The 13,316-nt window shown below is 39.2% G+C and overlaps 1 long non-coding RNA gene across 1 annotated transcript in view; it reads right to left on the bottom strand.

Moving 5' to 3' along the window:
• The window catches only part of LOC148113312 (uncharacterized), a 219,057-nt gene extending 209,633 nt beyond the window's left edge, over positions 1-9,424 (bottom strand). The window contains exon 1 of the long non-coding RNA XR_015734406.1: positions 7,319-9,424. This is a non-coding gene — a long non-coding RNA (uncharacterized LOC148113312). The remainder of the gene's footprint in view (positions 1-7,318) is intronic.
• Between the last annotated feature and the right edge of the window lie 3,892 nt (positions 9,425-13,316).

The raw sequence follows: 13,316 nt of genomic DNA, 5'->3' as shown, positions 1-13,316 counted from the left end.
TGGAAAAAATATTACGAAACTTCAGATGACTAGAAGTATGTGAAGAGATCACCGAAACACATAATTCCCTTATTATAATAATTCCATTACTATATGATTATTTGGAGACATAATTGAAATGGTTGTTTTTGACCTATAATGTACTGTGCTACTTGAGAACAAACTATCTAAAATATGGTATTTCAGATGGATATGCCTCTTCAACTTTTTTTAAAAAAAAACTTTTTACATCACCATCCCCCCCCCATCTAAAAACAAAACAAAACAGTTGTATTGGTTCATTTCGAAGTCTTGCATATACTGTAAGTTCCAGACTTTGGAAAAAGCTTGTTTGCCTGCACAGTACTTTTCCATTCAACCAATAAACCAGCCAAAACAAGCTTCTTGCCCTTAGAGTGAAGTTTCAGGTGATGCAAAGTATCCAATCAAAGATAACCATGTCACATTTTTGCCTCCATCAGGGCAGTCCTGTTGCTTCTGTATTGAAATCAAGTCAAAGCCAAGCTAACTTGTCCAGGTTGCGGCATTATTTCTTCTTGTTGCTTCTGCCAGCAGACAAAATCTTTTTAAAGGATTTGGACTGTTGACTTGGTGGAGGGGATTTTTATTATTATTATTATTATTGTATTTTAATGATTATTCAAAACAGAATTTCAATTCTATTTCATTTACTTTTTTTCATCTTCGATATAATTCAATGAAAAAAGGTAGGTTGTAAATCAATTCCTTTTGTGAAATGTTGCCATGGTGTAGGTGGGAAATGTAAAGTTTAAAAAGAAGCTCAACAGATAATGCTCTTCTATCCATCACTCAATTTTCCTTCCTTTCAACAGTAGATTTTGCCATTTTCCTAACTGATTTAATTAGTAATATGCAACACTGACATAGTTCAGTTCTCCTGTATTCAAGTTATAAGAATGTAAAAGGAACAGGTTCAAACTGTAACTTAGCTATGACTTGGGCTAATCAATATATGAGAAAGAATCTAATCGGCAGGAAAAAAGGAAGGAAGGAAGGAAGGAAGGAAGGAAGGAAGGAAGGAAGGAAGGAAGGAAGGAAGGAAGGAAGGAAGGAAGGAAGGAAGGAAGGAAGGAGAGAAGAAAAATGTTCTTTTTGTGTGTGTTCCAGACTAGAGTCCTTGCTAGAGTCAAGCAAAGCAGACTAACAGGTAGCTAAAGAGTAGGCCTATAGAAAGCTCCCTTTGATTTTTAATGAGGTCATACAATTTTATATGGTCTGAGCCTGCAGTGCAAATCCTGATACACAGTACGTGGCACAGAACTAGTTTTCATATTTCATTGCAGTTTTGTTCAAAAACTATATCTGTCAGGTTGTGTAGCTGCTTCTCTGGTAATATTATACTACTAACCAGAGCATACAAAACATTTGCTAGACCAATTCTCAGATACAGCTCATCTCTCAGGAACCCACACTGTATATCAGACATTAATACAATTGAGAGAGTCCAGAGATATTTCACGAGAAGAGTCCTCCATTCCTCTACCCACAATAAAATACCTTATGCCACCAGACTTCAAATTTTGGGCTTAGACAACTTAGAACTACGCTGGCTTCGGCCTGACCTAGTGTAGTACTTAAAATTATCTGTCACAATTATCTGTCATGATGTCCTACCTATCAATGACTACTTCAGCTTCAACCACAACAATACACAAACAAATAATAAATACAAACTCAAGGTAAAACACTCCAAACTTTATTGCAGATAATATGACTTCAGTAACAGAGTGGTCAATGCCTGGAATGCACTACCTGACTGTGGTTTCTTCCCCAAACCCCCAAAACTTTAACCTTAGACTGTCTATTGTTGACCTGACCCATTCTTAAGAGGTCTTTAAGGGACGTGAATAAGCGCACCAGAGTGCCTACCATCCCTGTCCTAATATTCCTTTTTTACTCTTAATCTTTTCATGTATTCAAATTATGTTTCTACTTTTACCTGTTATCTTATATATGCTTGACAAATAAAATAAATAAATAATAAAATGAAGAACTAAGCTATATCAGATTCAGTATTAAAAGATGCCCTGTGTTAATGCCTGTGCATGTATACACCACAAGTTTCCTTTGCTGTTTATGATTTTGCTCTGTAGTTGGCCACTATTAGTTTCTGCTGGACTATTCAACTTGTACCAAATATCTGGAAACATGCCAAGATTTATTCCCACCAAAACGTGCTTGGGCATTTTCCCATCCAAACCTCTTTCTGCCCTCAATCATGCATTTATCAATACAGTATGTGGCACCTCCATATGTTCGGTCTCCTTCTTAGTTTTGTATTTTCAAAAGCTACTATCACTATAGGTTTGAAAGGTCCTCTCACATTTTGTCCAAAGAAATGCAAGTCAGAAAAAAGGGACCCCTATATCTCTAGAAAAACTTTGATATATTACATTGTGACAAACCTGGTGAAAGACCTCAGGCCTAGGAAGAGTTTTTAACTAGGTGAAATGTAATGCTTCTTTGTGCAATGTAATAAAGAATGCTATTAAAATTCAATTACCACACGTATTAGAAATCCACCTATACAAATGATGGAGAAAATGCTTTCACTGTACAGAGAAGACAAGAAAAGGAAGAAAATATATATGAATAAGGTAAAAGTTTACGGGTCTAAAAATTATTTTTAAAAATTACATATTTGTAAGTGCATTTTGCTTACATATCTGACCTTGCTTCTCTTCCTGCAAACATTTCATTAGCAGGTTGAGTAACTTTCTAATTGCATGGGGGAGTAAAATTGCTGGCTGTTTATATGAAGTAGCATGACCTACTATCCTTGGTTAGTGTGTTGTATCTTCCTTGTTTGCCTTTTCAATGGGCTAGAGTTTCTTCTTTAATCTTGTTTATCTGGTGTTGGTTTTTGCTTATCTGACTATTGGTTAATAGTTTGAAGTGTATTTGGTCTGTTTGCTTCTTTCCATGAATTTTATCTTGATGGCTTTCTTAATGACTGATTCTTTATTAATCTCCAATTTATTCCAGAAGCCAAGTCCACTATGATACATAACTGATTAGTATGTGATATCATGGCTATTGGTATCTTCTGTTCTGACATTCAAGATGGCATGCATAAAATGTTTAGTTTGCCATTTAGACTTGAATCTTCTTAACCATAGCAGTGTTATTTACAGATTGAACTTTCAGTTACTATACTGCTTGGGCTCAGTATTCTTCTTATGCTAGTGATCTAAAATTTTATGAAAGTTTTAAAAACTGTAACAAGGACAATCATCTGAAGCATATGGAACAGGAAATTCCTTCTGATTCCACTTCTTTTCCATGTCACTTCTATCAAGCAGCATCCTTGAGAATATGTTTATATGCAAACCATTTAGATACTAGGGGCAATTTTATGACATAATAACTTTCCAATGAATTGTGCCCTGGTTCAGTTACATGTGTCTGTCTCAACAATATGCAATTTACATAGCTGATATCACTGATATACAGTACATAGATTGAGGCTGTATTGTAAGCATGACAGTAAATAAAGATATTGATCTTAACATATGTGAGTTTGGAGACAGGTTCAGAAGGATCATACAATCTATGATGTTGAAATATTGCTAAAGAGGCATTCTGATTTGGTGAATTTGATAATCAGCTGGATGATACATTGAACTTGAAGGACATGGGGGTGAAAGATCGGTTCATTGGATTTTATCCCAAAGCTCTTGGATGTTTAAGTTTTCTACTCTGTCTTTTCCTTTTTCCTGAGCTGGTAAACAAACTCGGCTTGACCTAGCTTTTTAAACATCTCCATCACTTAAGAGAACAGAAGGCAATAAAGAGAAACCATCTCTCATCAGTCTTGCTAGCCTGAGGTGAGATCCCTGATCTCATTAGTTAAGAAAGCACCTGAAAGCTATATATAAAAAAAAGTATACCCAAAGAAATAATGGCTGGCTGGGCTGACTTCTCTGATGAAATACAAGGAGATCACAAATTGTCACTATATATTCAGTTATGTACCCTGTACAATTATCCATACATTGTTCAATTATCTCTATATATGACCATTGTTCAATATATACACCCCAAATATATGATGCAGTATCTACTTAAAGCTATGTATAATTAACAGCATGTACAATGTGTGGACTTATGATTATTTCAAATGGCTTTTTTTCAATATATACTGTCCAGATACATTGATAAAACATGTGCACATGTAATTTATATTTTCCAAATCACCTCTTCTTATGAGCAGCAAATGAGTTAATGAAATAAGCCAGAACTAGAAAGATGTATAACAATATTCCCAGGAAGGATCTGTTTCAACGACCTAAGGAATCAAAGAGTCAAAAAGCCAAGCCAGGCAATGAAGTTCATGAAAGTTGCATAGTTTTGATAAGAAAAGCTGGTGAAAAATATTCAGTACTGATTGATTTGCAAGAATCTATTTTTCAGCCTATATACTAGCAATATGATAAAGTGGAATTTCCAGTCAATTTCCCCACTCCTCACCATACATAAACAAACAGAAAAAAAGAAGCTACTATCTGGTAACAAGAACCAATAAGAAGTGAAATCTCTTCAATAAAATCCAAATCTGTTTGAACTCTTGTCCAAGATACACATTTTTCACTTGTAATGAACTATATTGGTGAGATTACTGTCTATTACTGATTTACAGTGATATGTGTGTTGTCATGCATTCTCCCATCTGCTCATTAACAGCACCTTGCTTATGCCCATAAACATAAGCCCAATTGTCTTCTTTCCTCTCTTTTTGTATGAATCTGAAGCAACAGGCATTCATACTTAAGCCAGCCAAATATACAGTATGCAACTCTATTCCATTACATCCTGTGCACCATGATAGAGAAGAAAGTGGTGTGTGTGTGTGTGTATGGGAGAGAGAGAGAGAGAGAGAGAGAGAGAGAGAATCTATATTGCTTAGATGTTCTCTCTGGCAAAGGATGCTAAAAGACAAAAGGAAACAGCCATATTGTGTGAGGTTCCTTTGAAAAGGGTTGCTACTAAATATTAAAATGAAAGCATTTCATAGTCAATGTTTCGGGAGTTTTTGGGAACCACTTTCATTCATGGCTTCCTAGCCCCACCACCTCAGTTCCATTTTGCCTATTACTAAAACCAAAGCTGGCACTGTGGCTCCTGGGAGTATAAAGGGATAATGGGTTAAGGCGAATAAAAGAAAATGTGATTTCTAGTTTGGACTATGTTCTTCTGAAACAGCAGTCCCATTTCCCTTCCATTCTCCATTCTCGTCTACATCATTCATATACATTTCAGAAACTGTAGCCTGGTCATTAAAAACCAAGTTGTAAAGGCATAGTTTTGAAGCTGCAAGAATTCTGTTTACCCAAACTGGGTTCTTGAAATCAAAGAGAAAGCTACAGCAATATCAAGCTCCCTCCACTTCTCTTGAGGCAAGAGCCAAAGAGCCAGCAATACTGTAAATAGTTAAAGTAGCTCAGAACATTACAGTCTTGGAACCTTCCAATCGCAGCTCTCTGCTGTTTGTCAATGAGAAGCCCTGTATAGTAGATTTTGGCTGAGAAAGAGGCATCAGTGAAAGGAAAGAGGAAGTGTTAGAGTCTGCAGTTTGCCAATGTGTGCTATTCTCAATGGTTCTGCGCCAGAGGTGAGGAAAGCTCACACTAAACCACTGAATCTTACTGTTCACATTGGCTATAAATTCAACCAACAGTAGAGTTGTGTGGGAGCATTTGCTGGGGAAAGGAAATATTCACTTGAATACACACACACACACACACACACACACACACACACACACACACACAGAGAGATGCTGAAAGATGCTGCTTCTTTCCAGACAGCAGAGAGAATGCCTAATTTTTACTAGGGAGAAAATATATGTTCCTTATAGAAGAGAATAAATGTGCATAATACATCAAGGTGGATGAGAGGGAGTGCAATAGCTATGCAGCAAGGAAAGAGATAAACATTTTTATGTATAGTGATGGTAGAGATGAGTCTATCTATATACCGTCAAGAGCACACATGAAGCCAGGGTCCACTGCTGGCATAAATCATGCAATCATAATATGTAGCTTGTAGAATACGAGCTACGGTGAAAAGACTGTCAGCGAAGGAAAGCTATGTGTACAGTGTATAACAGTATATTAAAAAGAGGATACTGTATCATCCATCAGAAACATCAGGCAGTTGGGTTTAAAAAAGAAAGAGGAAGAGAAGGATGCTGTTATGGCAACCCCCAACCTAACTAAATCCAAGGTAAGTATTCTAACTATTTAGCATAACAGTGTTATAGTAATAAAACTGGGAGGAAGAAGGTAAGGTACTGTTAGAAAGGAATAATGTCTGTGGAAGAAAAAAAAGAAACAGATAATAAATGTGAGATGGACCAGAGGAAAATTCTGGATTTGGTAAAAACATCTGGGCATAGCAAAAGAATGTATATCTAGAATTCTCTCTCTCTCTCTCTCTCTCTCTCTCTCTCTCTCTCTCTCTCTCTCTCTCTCTCTCTCTCTCTCTGTGTGTGTGTGTGTGTGTGTGTGTGTGTGGGTTTGTGTGTGTAAATGATTATTAGTATAAGTATAGTGCAAACTGCATAAAGATCCCAGCCTGGGGTGGGGTGAAGAACAGAAAAATGAGACAAGAGTTTCTCTGTGAGTTTAAGAGACAATATATTACCCACATTAACCCAGCTTTCTTATGGGAGACATTTGCAAAACTGTAACCTTTAATCATTTGGATCTTAACTCTACTGTCTCCATCCGTTAAGTATAGAAACATGGGACTGGGCACACCATTTCTCACTTGGCATTAATCAATAGCTGGAGTGCTTCCATCTCCTGGTTATTCCACTACCATTTTCTTAAAAAATCTATATAAGGTTCCTTTTGATTATAAGGAGTCCAGATGGTTTGTAGGATAATTTAGCCTTATCAGGATTCCGAGGTCCTTGTTTTTCCATGCAAATGATGCACTGGAAGGTGACAGTTAAGCATCAGTCCTGGGATATCACAGGCAGCTAAGTGACTTGGGAGGTCTTTGGAGAAGGCAGAGAGCTGTCCATCTCTATCAGACCCTTTCCCCTTTCAAATCCCCCCTCCCTCTTTCCTCCATGCTTTCAAAGTACATACAGAAGCAAGTCCAGCACATGAGGTGCCCTCTAATTGAAAGAGCCATTAGCAAACAACCCTCTTTTTTTTTCTGAACTCCCATTTCCAAAAGATTGAAGAATCAAGTAGACCAGACAAGGTTCCATACTACAACCCACCTTGTCCTCTGACCTCTCTATCAACCACACATCACAGCAAGAGGCAGAAATTTTGCCACTTACCTTGTAAGGAAAAGAGAGACAAGAAGAATCCCAGCACCCAAATACTGTGTAGCCAGTAGGTCCTCATCTTTCTGCCTTGACCGATCAGCCTCCTCTTCTTTATCTTGCACTCTCTCCTTTATTTTTTTCTTTTAAAGACGTGACGATCCGGCTTCTGTCCCTTCAGTCTTCTCCGTCCCTGTTCTGCACACTTTGACAATCCAGTGCAAAAGAAGCTGACCCAGGATGGCCAGATTCCTGAATAACCTGACACTTTTGCCTTCAGATAATTGGGGGGAAGGGAGGGGATAGCTAAGGATGCTCCTCTCAGCCTGAGAAAATTTCCTTTGCGCTCTCTCTCTCTCTCTCTCTCTCCTCCCCCTCTCTTTCTCTCTCCTGCAGCTCCAACTAAATGCGACTGTACTTAAACAAGCAATGCCTTATAGAACAGCACTCAGAGCAGAACAGATCCCACCTCTGCCATCTAGTGTTGCAAACCAGAACCATCGTCTCCTTTAGCTTAGCATAGAGGTAGAAAAAAAGCATGAGACCAGCTTTCCTGTTTTGAACCCTCCTCAAGTTTCAAGATTCTAGGGATTGTTCAAGAACTGCTGAACTCTGTATTGTATACATGCATAGATAGACGTATAATTGTACATATTCATCGACATGTACATATACCTGTACATGTATACATGTGGTGGCTCAGTGGCTCAGACGCTGAGCTTGTTGATCGAAAGGCAGTTCAGTGGTTCGAATCACTAGTGTCACGTAACAGGGTGAGTTCCCATTACTTGTCCCAGCTTCTGCCAACCTAGCAGTTTGAAAGCACATAAAAAATGCAAGTAGAAAAATAGGGACCACCTTTGGTGTGAAGGTAACAGTGTTCTGTGCACCTTTGGTGTTTAGTCATGCCGGCCACATGACCACTGAGACTTCTTTGGACAGCGCTGGCTCTTCGGCTTTGAAACAGAGATGAGCACCGCCCCCTAGAGTCGGGAATGACTAGCACATATGTGCAAGGGGAACCTTTAACATATACATGTACATATACATGCACATACATGCATATATACAAACACACACACATGAGATGAATTAATTTTGTGTGTCACGTTTAAAGGTTTATCTGTATTAGAATCTATATCTTTCTACTTTCAACTATGCACTAATAACATTTATGCATGTAAAACAAGTTAGGCACACAGATTTCGGTAGGTATCTCTATGGGAAAAATGTCTTTTTTAAAAAAAATGTTTTAGAGTGGAACTAAGAGAATCAGAAAATTCATACCTTCTTGAGCAAATTTCTTGAAATTATTGACTGTTTCATACCATCCATTCATACAATTTGCAATTTCTTCTGTGAAATCCTAGACATCTACAAAAAGTCATACATGTTTGTTCTAACAGAATAATGGAATAACAGAGTTGTAAGGGAGATCTTCCCTTGGAGATCTTCTAGTCCACCCCTGCTCAAGAGAAGACCCACTTGTCACTGATGCATACAAATAGATTAATCCCCTAGGACAGGTTTTCATGCAGTTGCCCTCCATATTCCATTTCCACTTCATTTCCCAACTGTTTATCGTGCCCTGACTCTTTGATCGGAAAAACAGAAGGAGTTTCACTGGCTAAATAAGGCAAGGCAACAAGGAGATATGTGGAAGACAGAGACTTCAAACAATGTGAGAAGAAAGTAATAAATTTAAAATATTTTTCCCTTTCTCAAATAGAAAATAATGCACAATATCATATGCACTGGGTCTAAATGTGACAGACTGAATAATTTTGGTTTAAAATCTATTGGTCTTTCCAGACAATGGGCTAGATTCAAAGTCTGTCAAAGTTGTGCCACTAAAATCAGTGAAATCTGTTAGATTGAGTCCTGTTGATTTTAAGGGGACAAATCTATTTTGAGGACTATCCTTAACACAGTTAAGTCTGTTTCCAACTCTAACTTTAGAAAGCAAACAGCAGACTATTAATTTGCTCAACTGTGCTGAAGCTCTTAATGGAACTTCTATAACAAGAGGCAATCCGCATCCAAAGAACTATGGCTTCTGTGTAGAAAATGGCAAACAGCCAGCCTTAGTGATTAGTTGGTAGTTTCTTTGAGACCTTTGTCTGGCATGAGTATAGGTCAAGAAGATGCCCTTTGATAGGAGGATAAAGGAGGCAGGTCATCTCCTTGCTTTATGACTTCATCCCTGCAGGCTAAAGTGTCAGTTACTGTCAGTTATCAGAATGAAGATGCCTTCGTAGAGGTAAGTTGCTCTTCAGTAGAACTCCTGGACTCTGGGGAAGCTTCCCTCTTTTTGTAGCCAACTCTTAGATAAGTGAGGGTGAGGGTTTGGGTAAGATTTTGGGAGAGGGTGAGAGTGTTAGGGGAAAGGTGAGGGTGATGGTGAAGGGTGAGGGATAGGCTGAGAGGAAGGGTGAGGTTGAGAGTCAGGGTCAGGAGCAGGATCAAGAGGAGAAGGACAGGGAAGATAATGGAGGGGTGGGAAGGGAGAAAGGAATATGGGGAAGGGGAGAGGAGAGGAGACAGAAAGTTGGAATAGGAAGGGTATGAGAGGGAAGAGGAACAGGACAGGCAGAGAAGGAAGGGTAGGCACAAATAGGGAGGGGGGAGGAATTCTAATGCCTTTATGACTTCATTCAGGCAGGTTATTATCAGAGATAAGGGAGAGGGACAATGGGAGAACGAGGGGCTGAGAGGAGAGAGGGAGAGGCGGGAGGGGAAAGGGATAGGAAAGAGGAAGGAGTGGGGGTTGAAGAGATAGAGTGGGCAGGGGCAAAGTACCAAGGGAGGAGAGAGGGAGGGGACAAGGAAAACAAAGTAGGGTACGGCCACAGAGAGGGAAATTCTAATGTCTTTATTACTTCACTCATGCAGGTTATTATCACAGGTAAAGGAAGAGGAAGGGAGAGAGGGGGTGAGGGAAATGGGAAGGGAGGGGAAGGACTTGGTCCATTTGTGGCTAGAGACTCTAGACTGATTACTCTTTTGACTCTGCCCCAGGTTCTGTGACTCCTTCTACAGTACTACTGTCTTAGATTAAAGACATTTGCTTACTTATTTCTTATATTTATAGTTGATTTTGATTTTTCTCTAGGAGCTGAATAGTTTATGTAAAACTCCTTAAAATTTTCCCTGGTGGTAGGTTGGACTGAAAGAGAGTAACTAGACCAGTGAGCTTCAGCTGGAGAGCAAACTATAGTAGTGGCCAAAATTGTGGAAACCTTTGTGGAAATGTATTTTTGAAGTTTGATGATTAATAACATCACTTTTTTTAGTAGTATATCAATGGAAAGATAATTTAATCAATAATGTAATGCAACAAAGTTTGTTCAATTATCTGTATTCTGTGAAAAGTTATAGCCAAATAACCAGAAAAAGGAAGCACAACTTGCTTATGTTAATATCAGGTAGCTTTCCTTCATCTGACTGTAGCCAATGAGCATGAGTGCTTAGAGAGCCAATCAGGTGTCATCTTGTTTTGAAAATGAGCCAATCAGATCACAGTAGGATTCAGTTATCGATGTTATGTATTGAAGCTGAGAGGAGGACATTTGTCAATGTGTTATGTGATCACTATCAAGTTGGTTAGGGTTTTTTTGTGTTCTTTCATTTAGTGAGCTTGTAAAACATAATAAAATTAAAGTAATGGTGCATCAAGTTGACTGGTAACCCAGAAAGTGATGTAAAATAGTATTATTAAGTGAACAAGGCTACGGGTATAAAGGAATTAGAAGAAAAATTGGTGGAAACCTAACCAAAGGTGGCATTTCTAAGTTTTTGAAGAGGGATAGGAGATTCAGTCACTACAAAACCACACTGGTAAAGGCAGGAAAAGGTGCACAACAGCAAGTGATGATAGAAGAATTAAGAGACTGTGCCTACGGGACAGAAGAAAATCATCTGGGTGTATACAAGATGAAATGGCACAAGACAATGTGAAGTTGAGTGCAAGGACTGTTCAATGCAGACTGCAGGAATTTGGCCTAAAAGCCACTTTTATCTCTCAAACGAAGGTTGAAAAGCATTACATTCTTGATTAAATTATCTTTCCATTGTTATATAATTTTATGGTACTACTCCAAATAAAAGTGATGTTATTAGCCATCAAACCTCAAAAATGCACTTTTCCCAAAAAGTTTCCACAATTTTGGCCAATACTGTAAAACCTGGGTCTCCCCAGTCCTAGTCCAACACTTTAATTACTATACTTTATTACAAAATAATAAAACATGTGCTCAGCATATTAAAAAAGGCAACATCTTAAATATACTTAAATGTTTGCCTTTTTAAAAGTCTATTCATAAATTGCCATAAGAAAGAAATCTATTCTAATTTCAATGAGGTAACATCTTCAGCTAGAGTGGGGGTGTGTGTGAAATTAGCTTTTAATCCCTGCAGAGGTTGAAGGGAGATAGGATGCTGACCTGTCCTCCCTTTAAATCCCTGAATCTCTTATCTGGTTGTCGCCAAGAGTGCTTTTAATCTAGCAAGATTCTTGTGCATGGATGAGTAGCAATAAAGAAACTTCTCTGACCAGCTTATAGAGGTGTTCTGGTTCCTTGAAACTGACATTCAGCGACAATTTGTTCTACAATAAAGGCCCTACCTTAAAAAAAATGGAGTGTATGAAAGTAGGTAACTCGACTGTAAGTCATAAAAGATTTTGTAAGCCAGGGGTTCCTAACCCCAGGTCCATGGCCCACTTCTGGGCCGTGGGTTATTTGGAATCGGGCCACATGACAGGCAGGTCAGTGTGCACATGCAGCTCCACTCACATGAGTGGCACCCCAAAGGCTTCTCTCATGTGTGAGTGGAGCTGTGTGTGCGTGTGTGCATGCCAGCCCAGTGTTCATGTGGCCCGGTTCTCCTCTCCCACTCCAAGCCGGGCTGCTAAGCTGCCTGCTCCTGATGCTCCAAAAGGGAAGTGGTGCAGTGGTGAGTTGTTCCCGGTCCGGTTCTTGCGAACCGGTAGTAAAAGGAGCGGGAGGCTCCACCCACCTGTCCGGACATCATCATGGATGATCTGTGCATGCGTAGAAGCACACCCATGCGAACGAAATGAGTGTGCACGTGCACTCCCAATGCAAACCGGTAGTAAAGGTAAGTAGAAGCCACCCCTGGAGTGATGAGAGCAGAGGCTGAGTGGGATGAGCATGCCCTGCTCAGCTTCACTGATTCAGCGAGGCTGCTTGTGCAAGACACCCAATCTACCTTTGGAGTGTCAAGCAACCATGGTGAGTCTGAAGGAGCAAGAGACTGCACCCCCAAAGGCTTCTCTTCCCCACACCAAAAGCTTTTCCAAATGGACAAAAGGCTTCAGGGTAGCGATCTCATATTGCTTCAGGCCTTCTGTCCCTTTACAAAAGTTTTTGGCATGGAGAGGCCTGAAGGAGTGCAAAACTGCACCCCAAAGATTTATCTTCTCTCTTGTGTGAATGAAGCTCACATGGCCTGGTTCCTCTCTCCAACCCCAGCTGGGCTGCAAAAGTAGGGGATCCCTGTTGTTAGCTTAAAAAAAATAGCTCAGACAGCAGCCACCAAATAATGAAGGTCCAAGATTCCAAGATGTTTCAGTTGTCACCTGTTCTGTCACATTCCAGGCCAGCTGCAATTTTCAATTGCTTCAATGGTCATTATATAAATAGTACAATCATTCAACCTGAAGTTATCAAAGTCTCTTGACTCATATCTTGTCTTTTTTGTTTGTTTGTTTGTTCCTGTTTGGTTTGTTTGAATGATTCCTAAAATATGGTCCCCCAAACTGGACACCACATTTAAAAACAGATGTGGTCAGTGTAGAATTGAATAGAATTGTTACTCTCGTGATTTCCATGCAGTACTAATTACTGAATTGGCATTTATCGTACCCTTGCTCCCTGCTTTTTAAATGGAACATAACATATGATATTGTGGGCTCTATACGCAAGTATTTTTTTCATCAGTCTGGATAATATTGCAGTCCAAAAGGAGAGAAAATGAATATGGCACATCATCA

The sequence above is a fragment of the Pantherophis guttatus genome, chromosome 5 (assembly GCF_059756535.1).
Source record: "Pantherophis guttatus breed Tessera chromosome 5, ASM5975653v1, whole genome shotgun sequence".
NCBI lineage: Eukaryota > Metazoa > Chordata > Lepidosauria > Squamata > Colubridae > Pantherophis > Pantherophis guttatus.
Note: the sequence above shows the minus strand (reverse complement) of the source record. Positions and strands in the feature narration are given on the sequence as shown.